The sequence below is a fragment of the Moschus berezovskii genome, chromosome 10 (assembly GCF_049115385.1).
Source record: "Moschus berezovskii isolate FMDL1 chromosome 10, NW_MosBer_1.0, whole genome shotgun sequence".
Classification (NCBI taxonomy): domain Eukaryota; kingdom Metazoa; phylum Chordata; class Mammalia; order Artiodactyla; family Moschidae; genus Moschus; species Moschus berezovskii.
Genome location: NC_142469.1, coordinates 54,012,420 through 54,025,784, shown reverse-complemented (window position 1 = coordinate 54,025,784; position 13,365 = coordinate 54,012,420). Strand labels below are relative to the sequence as shown.

General features: G+C 37.7%; 1 protein-coding gene across 2 annotated transcripts in view; it reads left to right on the top strand.

The window, feature by feature from the left end:
• The window catches only part of GRIK2 (glutamate ionotropic receptor kainate type subunit 2), a 772,190-nt gene that overhangs the window by 422,719 nt on the left and 336,106 nt on the right, over nt 1–13,365 (top strand). The gene's annotated exons all lie outside the window — the stretch shown is intronic.

Below are 13,365 nucleotides of genomic sequence, written 5' to 3'. Positions count from 1 at the left end.
AATTCAAGAGAGTGTCACTTTGCACTTGTCACTGACAGTCCAAAAAGTGTTTTGATTTTTATATTTTTTAACAGGATATATTGCATTCACCTGATTATCCAACCCCCAAACAAAATTTATTCCATACATTCTTAAGGTAAATGATATTTGCTTTTGGTTTGCATGTCAATTACATAATGATTACATAAAGAGTTCTCACTGAGGCTTATTTGTAGCAATGCTTTTTTTGTGAGTTTGATTAGCAAAGCTAAATCTTAAAGTCAACTTGTCAATTTTAAACGCAGCCATTAGTTTTTCAGGATTTTTAAAACAACACTAAGATATGCCTTAGATAATTATTGTCATTTTCTTTTCATAGGAGGATTTGAAGGATAATAATCCTTGTGTTTTAGATAATCTCTTATGCAAACAGTGTCCAGAAAAAAGATCTAATCCTCATTAAAAGTGGCTATGCTGGGTTAGCCTCTACATTTAATAGAAAATCAAGATTTGCTGGTGCAAAGATAGTGTCTGTTGATTCAGACGATTATAGCAGTGATTTTTCTAGAAGCTAATGAAAGGTACTAAAGTGAATCAATAATCTTACTGCTACAAGTTTTAAATGCTTAAAGAAAACTAGAATGTATAATATACATATGAATTGGTTATAGCTCTGTTCTGATAAAAAATTTGTGATTCAGATATGCATACAAGCAGGAATCAACTGTGACAGCAAGGAGCATAAATATTTATAATCACCTGCTTTGATAGGAGGAGAAGGCAATGGCAAGCCATTCCAGTACTCTTGCCTGGAAAATCCCATGGACAGAGGAGCCTGGTAGGCTGCAGTCCAAGGGGTCACTGAGAGTCAGACATGACTGAGCGACTTCACTTTCACTTTTCCCTTTCATGCATTGGAGAAGGAAATGGCAACCCACTCCAGTGTTCTTGCCTGGAGAATCCCAGGGACGGCGGAGACTGGTGGGTTGCCTTCTGTGGGGTCGCACAGAGTCGGACATGACTAAAGAGACTTAGCATCAGCAGCTTTGATAGGAACCAAACCTATGACAGTTACATTGATGACTGGAGTACCTACAAATGGATATAAGAATTTATATTGGTGGAAATTGGAACATATATCCAAAGTAACATAGAGTCAAATATTTCAAGTAGTGATTGTATGCAACATACAGAGCCTATAAAATTATTTGAGTGCTGTATATATTAAGCATTTTATGTGCACAACTGTCTTCTCTTTGGGCAAATTGTTTGCCTATTACATAGATTTTAAAATGAAAAGATATAGATGATACTAAACAATAAGTTGTTTTTTGACATGAAAACCTGTATGGTTAATAATTTTATTTTTATAACATTTCCATAGCATAGGAACCAAGTTAGAAAAGGAGACAAAGTAATTTTATATTTTGAATCTATTATATTTACTGGTCTGCCTGTTAACTTACTTAGCCAGAAAGCTGCTACTTGCTTGAAACAATCACAAGTATTAATTTTTAAAAATATTTTATTTAAACTTTTTATCTTTGTTTTTAGTATCTGACATTTTATATTTCTCAGATTAAATATGATCTTATATATGGTAAAATGTAAATATTATTTTTATGAATTCATTCAGCTGTATACAATTACTTAAATATCTATTAAATACCAAGCATTAAGCTATATAATAAGTGACTGCATCATTTCTCAAAATTTGCCAACTGAACACAATGAGACAACTAATTCTAATTTACATGCTTTTTAAACATACACAGAAACAGGTAGCCCTTTAGGGGAAAAACACACAAAAAAATGGATATTATTTCATCTTTCAAGTAATACTACTAATATAACCCTGAATAATGCAGTGTGTGTTGGTCATTCAGTCGTGCCCAGCTCTTTTGACCCCATGGAACCCACAAGTCTCATCTGTCTATGGAATTCTCTAGGCAAGATTACTGGAATGGGTTTCCATTCCCTTCTTCAGGGGATCTTACTAACCCAGGGGTCAACCCCAGGTCTCCTACATTGCAGAGAGATTCTTTACTGTTTGAGCCACCAAGGAATCGAAAAATGCAGAGGTAGTAAAAAAATAGCAGAGTATTTGATATGAGAATGCACTTTAAAGAATAAAGCCCAATACTGGCACGTCTGAATTCTTGGAGTGTGTAAAAACTTTATCAAGAAAGTGAGTCTGCCATGATTCCATGTGAATGGATTGGCCTGGCCCTCCTTGACTTCTGGTCAAGCTTCCTGCTCCTCCACTGGCTTCACTAGCCTGACCAGTACACAATAGGCATGTCACTTTCAACTTCATTCATATTTTAATGATTTGTCTGGCTGATTTCTATTTTTCTGAGTAAAATAATGCTGTTTGAAAGCTCAGTTTCAGAGCTATTCCTTGTAACTGTCCTATAGTTAGAACCCAGTCCATTTATCATCGAGTTATACAGAGAATACAAAATAAGCATCACTAGAGAAGAGGTAAGAGTGTGAAGTGAGAAGGTAATAGAGAAAAAGGGCCCTGTGGCTCCAGCACTAGCATGGATAGCTTTGAAATATAAAGCCAAGTTATGGCCTATAAATAATTGAGAGTTATCTATGTACATGTGAAGCATGTATGTGTGTGTGTTGTTTTAATGATAAGAATTGTATACAAACTAATATCTAAAGCAAAAATGATAAAATACCCCATATGTAGACAATTGTGAATAAATTGCCAAATGATACTTTCTCAAATGTGGCTGAATTAGGTTTAAAAATAATTTAATGAATTATTTAATTGAGATCATAAAAATATTTAACTTGAAATCCAAAGATATTTGAAATTATTTTACTTTAGGAGAAAGCAACGGCACCCACTCCAGTGCTCTTGCCTGGAAAATCCCATGGGCGGAGGAGCCTCGTAGGCTGCAGTCCATGGGGTCGCGAAGAGTCAGACACGACTGAGCGACTTCACTTTCACTTTTCTCTTTCATGCATTGGAGAAGGAAATGGCAACCCACTCCAGTGTTCTGGCCTGGAGAATCCCAGGGATCTGGGAGCCTGTTGGGCTGCCGTCTGTGGGGTCGCACAGTCGGACACAACCGAAGCGACTTATCTGCAGCAGCACAAGTATGGCAGGTATAATGATATGAGTCAGAGAACTGTCATGGGTTAACTTTCAGATCTTTGAATACATATGTGCTAGACACAGCATAAACCTTATTTCGTTGAATTGTATAAACAACCTTACATTATAAATATTATTTGTCTTTCCATTTGACACTTGAGGAAACCAGTGTTTAGATAGGAAAGTAACTTAACCCAAGTCTTCATAATGAAGCAGCACAGCAAAGATCTTCGTCCACATCCCTGACACCAGGCATTGTTTTTAAAAAGAAGATGAAATTAAGTTAACTAAGTTAATAGAGTGATTGAGATCACGGACTTTAAAGAAAGTCAGACCTGGGTTTAGATTCTGACCACGACTGATGCATAGCAGCTCTGTGGACTCATTCTGTTTGTGCCTGGGTTCCCACATTTTTAACCTGGGGCTAATGACACATCCAGTAAGCACTCAATATTGCTAATACTATTAAGATAGATGTGTTACTTTAACTGACTCATTTATCTATGATAAATATATCTGTTGATATTCACCCAAATATTTTAAGTGATGTTTTGTCTCCAGTAATATCATAACCTATCTGATCTTTTCTTTGTGATCCCAAGTAGAAGAGGCTCATAAAATGTAAGCGTCCATTATCCTTTCTTTCTAAGTAAGTTCCTGCGTTAAAACAGGTACTTTATATATATTGGGTGGTAATACTGCTAATGGAATATGGGTACATTAAAAGCAACTCTTTGGTGATAGCCCTTTATTAACAACAATTAAATATATTAAGGAGCCTTGTTTTGCACATTCTTTCAGCCACAGAACATTAAAGATGTATATGTTATGATTACAATTATTCTTTTTCTTCGTTGTCCTGCTGAGGAATGTGCTGTAATTCTGGCAGCCGGACTACAGAGCTGGCTTGCTTTCCTTGGATTGCAGATGTCTAATTGCAAGCAACCATTTCATTTTAAATGGCTCGTTAAAGTAGAAACTATTTAGCATCAATAACATGGACCCGCATCCATGATTATGCATTTAATTAAAGAGGTATGTTCTTCCCACTTTTCTAATTTTTCAATTTATCTATGCCTCAGTCTATACGTACATATGTGCGCACACACACACACATTCCCACAGAATTATACAAAGCCTTTCTCCAATATTAAATTTTATTGCTTTGAAAGAGTTAAAATTCCTTGGTTAATTGTTCCACTGAGCTTGCATAGAGAGTACTAATTATAAAATTATAGAACTTATGTTGTTATTTAATCCAAGTAGACTGGGTAATATACATATGGGAATCGATTTCCTGTTTTATACACTTTTCTAGATTAATATTTCACCTTAATAAGTGTCTTTGTTCACTAACTATGACACTGTTTGTTGATTGTCATTTCAAAGAACTGAAAAATGGAGAAATACTTGTCAAATTCTGAACTACTGATTTTAGCCAATCAGGATTGTGAAAAGAGAAAAAAGGAAGCAATCTCATATCTCTCATACATAAAAGATCAATCACTAAAGCATGGTTTTGACGGGGTTTAGTATGATCTGTTTTTCATATTGTAAAAATAGTTTTCTCTAACAACATTTATTCAAAACAGAAGTTTTAAGTGTATAGTTATTTTACTTTTAAGATAATAATAATGGTATTTTAAAAACCTTTGTAAAGGACTGGCTATTATCTATATTACAGTTCTGCTACCAGAAATGATGAACTTTATGAACTGCAATTAGTTGACTATGAAGTTAATATATACATGATGATTTACAAGTTATTTTTAAATAGCCTTAGGGGTTGTTTTTAGATGCATAAATTTCAATAAGTGAAATGTCAGTTAGAAGCTCTGCTAATAATAGCTTTCCTCACTGATCAATGCAAAGAAAAAGAGGAAAACAATAAAAATGGGAAAGACGAGACATCTCTTCAAGAAAATTAGAGATAGAGAAGGAACATATCATGCAAATATCGGTACAATAAAGGACAGAAATGCTATGGACCTAACAGAAGCAGAAGATATTACGACAAGGTGGCAAGAAAACACAGAAGAACTGTACAGAAAAGATCTTCGAGACCCAGATAACCATGATGGTGTGATAACTCACCTAGAGCCAGACATCTTGGAATGCAGTCAAGTGGTCCTTAGGATGCATCACTTCGAACAAAGCTAGTAGAGGTGATGTAATTCCAGTAGAACTATTTCAAATCCTAAAAGATGATGCTGTTAATGTGTGGCACTCAACATGCCAGCAAATTTGGAAAACTCAGCAGTGGCCACAGGACTGGAAAAGGTCAGTTTTCATTCCAACACCAAAGAAGGGCAATGCTAAAGAATGCTCAAACTACAGCACAATTCTCACACACTAGCAAAGTAGTGCTCAAAATTCTCCAAGCCAGTCTTCAGCAATATGTGAACCAAGAACTTCCACATGCTCAAGCTGGATTTAGAGAAGGCAGAGGAACCAGAGATAAAATTGCCAACATCTGTTGGATCATCAAAAAAGCAAGAGAGTTCTGGAAAAAAACATCTACTTTGGTTTTATAGACTATGCCAAAGCCTTTGACTGTGTGGATCACAACAAACTGTGGAAAACTCTTCAAGAGATGGGAATACCAGACCACCTGACCTGCCTCCTGAAAAATCTGTATGCAGGTCAAGAAGCAACAGTTATAATTGGACATGGAACTACAAACTGGTTCCAAATTGGGAAAGCATTACGTCAAGGTTATATTATGTCACCCTGCTTATTTAACTTATATGCAGAGAATATCATGAGAAATGCAGGGCTGGATGAAGCACAAGCTGGAATCAAGATTGCTGGGAGAAATATCAATAACTGCAGATACACAGATGACACCACCCTTATGGCAGGAAGCAAAGAAAAACTAAAGAGGCTCTTGAAGAAAGTGACACAGGAGAGTGAAAAGCTCAATATTCAGAAAACTAACATCATGATATCTGGTCTCATCACTTCATGGCAAATAGAGGGGGAAACAATAAAACAGTGATACTTTATTTTCAGTTCAGTTCAGTCACTCAGTCGTGTCCGACTCTTTGGGACCCCATGAACTGCAACACGTCAGGCCTCCCTGTCCATCACCAACTCCCGGAGTCTACCCAAACCCATGTCCATTGTGTCAGTGATGCCATCCAGCCATCTCATCCTCTGTCATCCCCTTCTCCTCCTTCCCTCAATCTTTTCCAGCATCAGGGTCTTTTCAAATGAGTCAGCTCTTCACATTAGGTGGCCAAAGTATTGGATTTTCAGCTTCAACATCAGTCCCTCCAATGAACACCCAGGACTGATCTCCTTTAGGATGGACTGGTTGGATCTCCCTGAAGTCCAAGGGACTCTCAAGAGTCTTCTTCAACACCACAGTTCAAAAGCATCAATTCTGCACTCAGCTTTCTTCACAGTCCAACTCTCACATCCATACATCCATGCATCCACACTCCATGCATCCATGACTTTATTTTGTTGGGCTCCAAAATCACTGCAGATGGTAACTGCTGCCATGAAATTAAAAGACATTTGCTCCTTGGAAGAAAAGCTATGGCCAACCTAGACAGCATATTAAAAAGCAGAGAAATTACTTTGCTGACACAGGTCCATCTAGTCAAAGCTATGGTTTTTCCAGTAGTCATATATAGAAGTGAGATTTGGACTGTAAAGAAAGCTGAGTGCCAAAGAATTGATGCTTTTGAACTGTGGTGTTGGAGAAGACTCTTGAGAGTCCCTTGGATAGCAAGGAGATCCAACTAGTCCATCCTAAGGGAAATTAGTCCTGAATATACCCTGGAAGGATTGATGCTGAAACACCAATACTTTGGCCACTTGATGTGAAGAACTGACTCATTGCAAAATACCCTGGTGCTGGGAAAGATTGAATGTGGGAGGAGAAGAGGATGACAGAGGATGAGGTGGTTGGATGGTATCACCAACTTGATGAACTTAAGTTTGAGCAAGGTCCAGGAGTTGGTGATGGACAGGGAAGCCTCATTTCAGTTTAGTTCAGTCGCTCAGTCCTGTCCGACTCTTTGTGACCCCATGAATCGCAGCACGCCAGGCCTCCCTGTCCATCACCAACTCCCAGAGTTCACTCAAACTCATGTCCATCGAGTTGGTGATGCCATCCAGCCATCTCATTCTCTGCCGTCCCTTTCTCCTCCTGCCCCCAATCCCTCCCAGCATCAGAGTCTTTTCCAGTGAGTCAACTCTTCCCATGAGATGGCTAAAATGTTGGAGTTTCAGCTTTAGCATCAGTCCTTCCAATGAACACCCAGGATTGATCTCCCTTAGAATGGACTGGTTGGATCTCCTTGCAGTCCAAGGGACTCTCAAGAGTCTTCTCCAACACCACAGTTCAAAAGCATCAATTCTTTGGCACTCAGCTTTCTTCACAGTCCAATTCTCATATCCATACATGACCACTGGAAAAACCATAGCCTTGACTAGACAGACCTTGGTTGGCCAGGTAATTTCTCTGCTAGCATTCTGCAATCCATGGGGTCACAAAGAGTCCCGCATGACTGAGTGACTGAACTGAACTGAACTAATAATAGCTAAACATAAACTAGGCAGTCTTTTATTAGTTTATTTTTAATTTTATTAGAAACAACAACTTATTTGTTTCTGTAAGATCACGATATGCTGACATACTATACATGTGTAATTGTGAGACAGTGAAGAAGTCTCTGTTGGTAACTCCTGATCTCCAAAAAGGGAAGAAATCAACAGAGTCAGTGGAAGTAAACTCAATATGTTAAAACATATTTAGCAAGTATGTAACAATGAGATTGAGACTATATGTATTTGTGTATATATATATATATATATATATATATACACACACACACACACACATGTACATACAAAATAAGAATATAATATAAATAGTGTGTTAGTCAGTCATGTCTGACTTTGTGACCCCATGCCCCATGGACTGGAGCCCACCAGGCTCCTCTGTCCATGGAATTCTCTAGGCAAGAATACTGGAGTGGGTTGCCATTCCCTTCTCCAGGGGGCCTTAAAGACCCAGGGATCAAAACCCTGCCTTCTGCATTGAAGGCAGCTTCGTTAACTAGAGAAACACACATAACATAAAATTTCAGTTCTATCTTGTCAGGCAGCCAGAGGTGGTCTCATAAGTTTAAGCTCAGTTGATCTTTTTTTACAATTATTTTGTTTTAGTATTATTATTTTTAAATTGAAGTGTAGTTGCTGTACAATGTTGTGTTATTTTCTGCTGTACAACAAAATGAAGGTCAGTTGGTCTTAATGGGAGTTCTTTTACCTCCTCACCAGATGTTTATGCCTCATTCTCTTTTCCCACAGCGACTAGTAACATTAAAAAAAAAAAAAGTTCTGAAAGATACTTTTTCAGTTCAGTTCAGTTGCTCAGTCATGTCCGACTCTTTGCGACCCCATGAATCACAGCACGCCAGGTCTCCCTGTCCATCACCAACTCCCGGAGTTCACCCAAACTCATGTCCACAGAGTCAGTGATGCTATTCAGCCATCTCATTCTCTGTCGTCCCCGTCTCCTCCCAACCCCAATCCCTCCTAGCATCAGACTCTTTTCCAGTGAGTCAACTCCCAACAAAAAAATTATTATATAATAATTGTTATTAATACCTTGATATGTGCATTTGTGTTCCAACTGCCTTTCCCCCATTCTTTTTTATCCCCTCCATTCTTATTTTGAGTTGAAAGCAAGAAAAGAAACAAGTGAAAATGAGATTGTGAGAGAAAAACAGAGAAAGAAGAATACAGGAAAATGAACACCAAGAAAAAAAAAAAAGAAAAACCGATCGTTTACTGCAGGGACAGAATCGTGTAAAAAGAAGTAAAAATGAGAGACTCTATCAGCACTTGAGAGAATAAGACAGACGGAAAGTTAATATTAAGAAGACTGAGGGAAAGGGAGGGTGCTGAAAGCGGAGTCTGAAATGTTAGTAAACTATGCTTCTCACATACTGCAATTTACTTGAATGTGCCTCTTCAAAGTCCTGTCATATCTTATCACTTCTTTGAAATGCAAAGCAGATGATTGATTACTAGTCATCATTTTTCAACTTTCTTTAGAAGCCAAATAGTCAAGTATTTCTATGCAGTTTCAGTCTGTGTAGCTAAGTCTAAGAAATTATCCCAGCAGTGAAGAGAGCATAACATATCTTAAAAAAGAAATGAATTTAAACTAAAAGTGAATTGTGACTGTTTTATTAATAGATAATTCCCACCCTAACCTGGTTACCAAAATAAGTGTTTTGTTTCCTTTATCATCCCTGCCCTGCTTTTTCTGGAGAGGGGACTGCATATATATGGAGGGCAGAGATGAGAAACAAGTAAAGGGAACAAAACATTTATTTTGGTAACCAGGTAAGGATCAGAATCTATGTTTGAAAGGGTCACAAAGGGTCTGGTGGTCTTCCCTTATGGCTCAGCAGTAAAGAATCCTCATGCCAATGCAGGAGACACAAGTTCAATCCCTGTGTCAGGAAGATCCCCTGGAGAAGGAAATGACAACCTACTCCTGTATTCTTGCCTGGGAAATTCCATGGATAGAAAAACAGGCAGGCTACAGTCTATGGGGTTTCAAAAGAGACACACAGTTTAGCAACTAAAACAACGCAACAATGGAGGTGACTACCAGGAAAATATCTTTGTGTTACCGCTAAGAACTTAAGGATGGAATGAGAATAAAATGTATATAAAATCTCTGCCAAGTTCACTGTACTTAGGAAAACAAGGTAGATACAATGATATGACTTACGACAATTTCAAAGCTTGTTGTAAATGCAAATTTTAAGTACAGTGTAAATTTAGAATTTAGAATGGAAATCTGGATAGACACATGACAAAAACATTCTTGTTTAGGGTTTCTTTTAGGGAATTTGGGAGAAAAGAACCTAAACTCACCTTTTATATAAACCACAGAATAGATAATGGTATTCAAATAAAAAGGTAAAAATCATGATCCTCACATAGATGTAAAATTGAACACCTGTTAAACATTTTATTTAACTTGCAAGGGAACCAGGGAGATAGTAAAACCAATTAAAAAAAAAATCCAAAGAACATACATTTATAGACCAGAAATATGCAAATAAAGGCCAAGTTCTTTTTTCAACAAGGAAGGAAAGCGAAGTCAAAAGGATCTTCTACCAAACAAGGCAGAATTTGTATGTGTGTTCAGTTCAGTTCAGTTCAGTCGCTCAGTCGTGTCCGACTCTCCGCGACCCCATGAATCACAGCACGCCAGGCCTCCCTGTCCATCACCAACTCCCGGAGCTCACTCAAACTCATGTCCACAGAGTCGGTGATGCCATCCAGCCATCTCATTCTCTGTCGTCCCCTTCTCCTCCCACCCCCAACCTTTCCCAGCATCAGAGTCTTTTTCAGTGAGTCAACTTGTCCCATGAGGTGGCCAAAGTATTGGAGTTCCAGCTTTAGCATCAGTCCTTCCAATGATCACCCAGGATCAATCTCCCTTAGAATGGACTTTTTGGATCTCCTTGCGGTACAAGGGACTCTCAAGAGTCTTCTCCAACACCGCAGTTCAAAAGCATCAATTCTTCTGCGATCAGCTTTCTTCACAGTCCAACTCTCACATCCATACATGACCACGGGAAAAACCATAGCCTTGACTAGACGGACCTTGGTTGGCAAAGTAATGTCTCTGCTTTCCTATAATTTGCAAAGTTTTAAACTATCTTTCATAGAATTATAATTTTGGCCTGCCAAAGTCAAGAGTGCTATAAACAGTACACTGCGAATGGTGACTGCAGCCATGAAATTAAAAGATGCTTGCTTCTTGGAAGGAAAGCTATGACAAATGTAGACAGTGTATTGAAAAGCAGAGACATCACTTTGCTGCCAGAGCTCTGTATAGTCAAAACTGTGGTTTTTCCAGTTGTCCTATAGGGATGTGAGAGTTGGACCATAAAGAACACTGAGCACCGAAGAATTGATGCTTTTGAATTGTGGTGCTGGAGAAGGATCTTGAGAGTCCCTTGGACTGCAAGGAGATCAAACCAGTTGATCCTAAGAGAAATCAGTTCTCAATGGAAACAGCAACTCAATGGAAAAGATTGATGCTGATGCTGAAGCTCCAATACTTTGACCACCTCATGCAAAGAGCTGATTCATTGAAAAAGACCCTGATGCTGGGAAAGGTTGACGGCAGGAGGAAGAAGGGAGTGACAGAGGATGAGATGGTTGTAGAGCATTAATTACTCAATCGACATGAATTTGAGCAAACTCCAGGATACAGTGAAGGACAGAGGAGCCTGGCAAGAGAGTCATACACAACTTAGCAGCTGAACACCAAGAACATAAACAATATGACATTTTCCTTTGAGTTATGGATATTTTCTCTCAAATAGTAATATTAAGAACCTAGAGAACCATAATAACACTCATTACATCATCTTCAGACGAGTAGTAAGTAGCCTATCATGAACACTACAAAAAATAAATACCTTGATTACACAAATTATTGTATAAAACATTTTCAGTTCTTGGTGTTTATACACACACATAGACACACACAGTTTTATTTTCCTAGAGTGATATCACTGCTTTATATTTTGGTTATTCCTTTTACATAGAGCTTAATGTTTCACATGGTCTAATCAGTTGATCTAGTCTTCTGGGATTATGTATTTTCTGTCTTCTGTGGATGAAACAAATTAACCTCCTGTTTGGATCTCGAATAGAAACATGTAAAGGTTTGATTAATGGTAGAATTACAGGGTCTGTTTTGAATCAGAGGAAATAGTATAATTAATTAATTGCACTCTATTTTTAAGAATTATCATTTTATTGAGATTGCATTAGATGATTATAATCTTTTTTTCTTTTGCTTTGTAATAAAATAGATACTTGCTTTTCAGTAATAGTTTTAAGATACTATAGGAGGTCTGGTTTTATATCAATAGATTACCTACACATATGTATTTATTCTGTGGTTCAATTTCTTTTAACTTCAAATCAAATAATGCCCTAAGGACTTTATGCCAAGTCCAGAACTGAAAATATTCATATTCTAATTGCTTCTATGTTTTCATTATCTTTATAATGGGATTCTGATTAGAATATAACATTTGTTTATCTTTCTACTTTGGAAAGTAACATGTCTAAATGCAACCATCTCTCCTAAATGACTCTTTTAAAAAAGTCAACCAAATGTGGACTTTCATGTCCTTGCCTAAAATTTTTCAGTTACCTCCCTTACTGAGGTCTACTCGACTCTGATCCATTTGGCCTCGTCGGACTCTCCTTCCCCTATTTTCCACCTCAATTTTTGCTTTTGTTCTGTTTTTATCCAGTTTTTAAGAGTCTCTTCTCTTACCTAATGTTGGCCCATATTCTTGCCTGGAAAATCCCATGTGCAGAGGGACCTGGCGGGCTATAGTCTGTGGCACCACAAAAAGTCAGACATGACTGGGTACACATGCACACATAATTACCAAGGCAGAGGAAATTTAGGGAGGAGAAAGACTGGGGGGAGATGATGACTGTAGCTTTAATATCTGTAGCTTGAGGGCCTGGTGACCTCATCTGTGTGGTGCAGGTCTGATGTCCAGATGTGCAGTCTGGCGTGATTGTACTCATTGTGAGTGGTCATGAGTCCCTTAGAGAGACCGTAGAGATAGAGATGAATAGGGGATTTAGTGAAAAGGCCCCAGCATTTAACGGATGGAGGAGGAAGTCACCCTCAGTTGTCCTTTGTTCTTGTTGTGTTCAGTATATCAGCATTCATGCATTAATCAGAAATATCAGGATCTAGAAAAAAATAGTACCCTGGTGTAAAATGTGCAGAAACCATGACTCAATTTAATCTCTAGGTTTGGGTCATATTTTAATAAGAGTTTCAAATTTTATTGCTTTTATGTTAATTTTCACATCTATCAGCAAAATGCCTTTGTAGGATGTAGGTCTACTTTGGCTGTAGATGTGAAGTGGATGATGCATCAAGAAAGAGTTTGAGCAAAAATCCATCTACTTCAGAATTGATTAAAATCAGGAAAAACTTCCAATTTCAACAGGATATTTAGGATGAGAATAATTAAATGAGCTTTGGAGGCAAATGAATTATTGATTACTCAGAAATATCAGGTCTAAGAAGATAGAGATTTAGATGTATGACTCTTTTTTTTTTTTCCTAGTAAAAAGTAACCGACAACTCCACTCCTCTGTAACTTAGAATTAAATGGTTGTGTGGAGGAATCAGAAACTTATCATTTATCTGTTCATTAATTCATCAGTAAATATTTATCAAG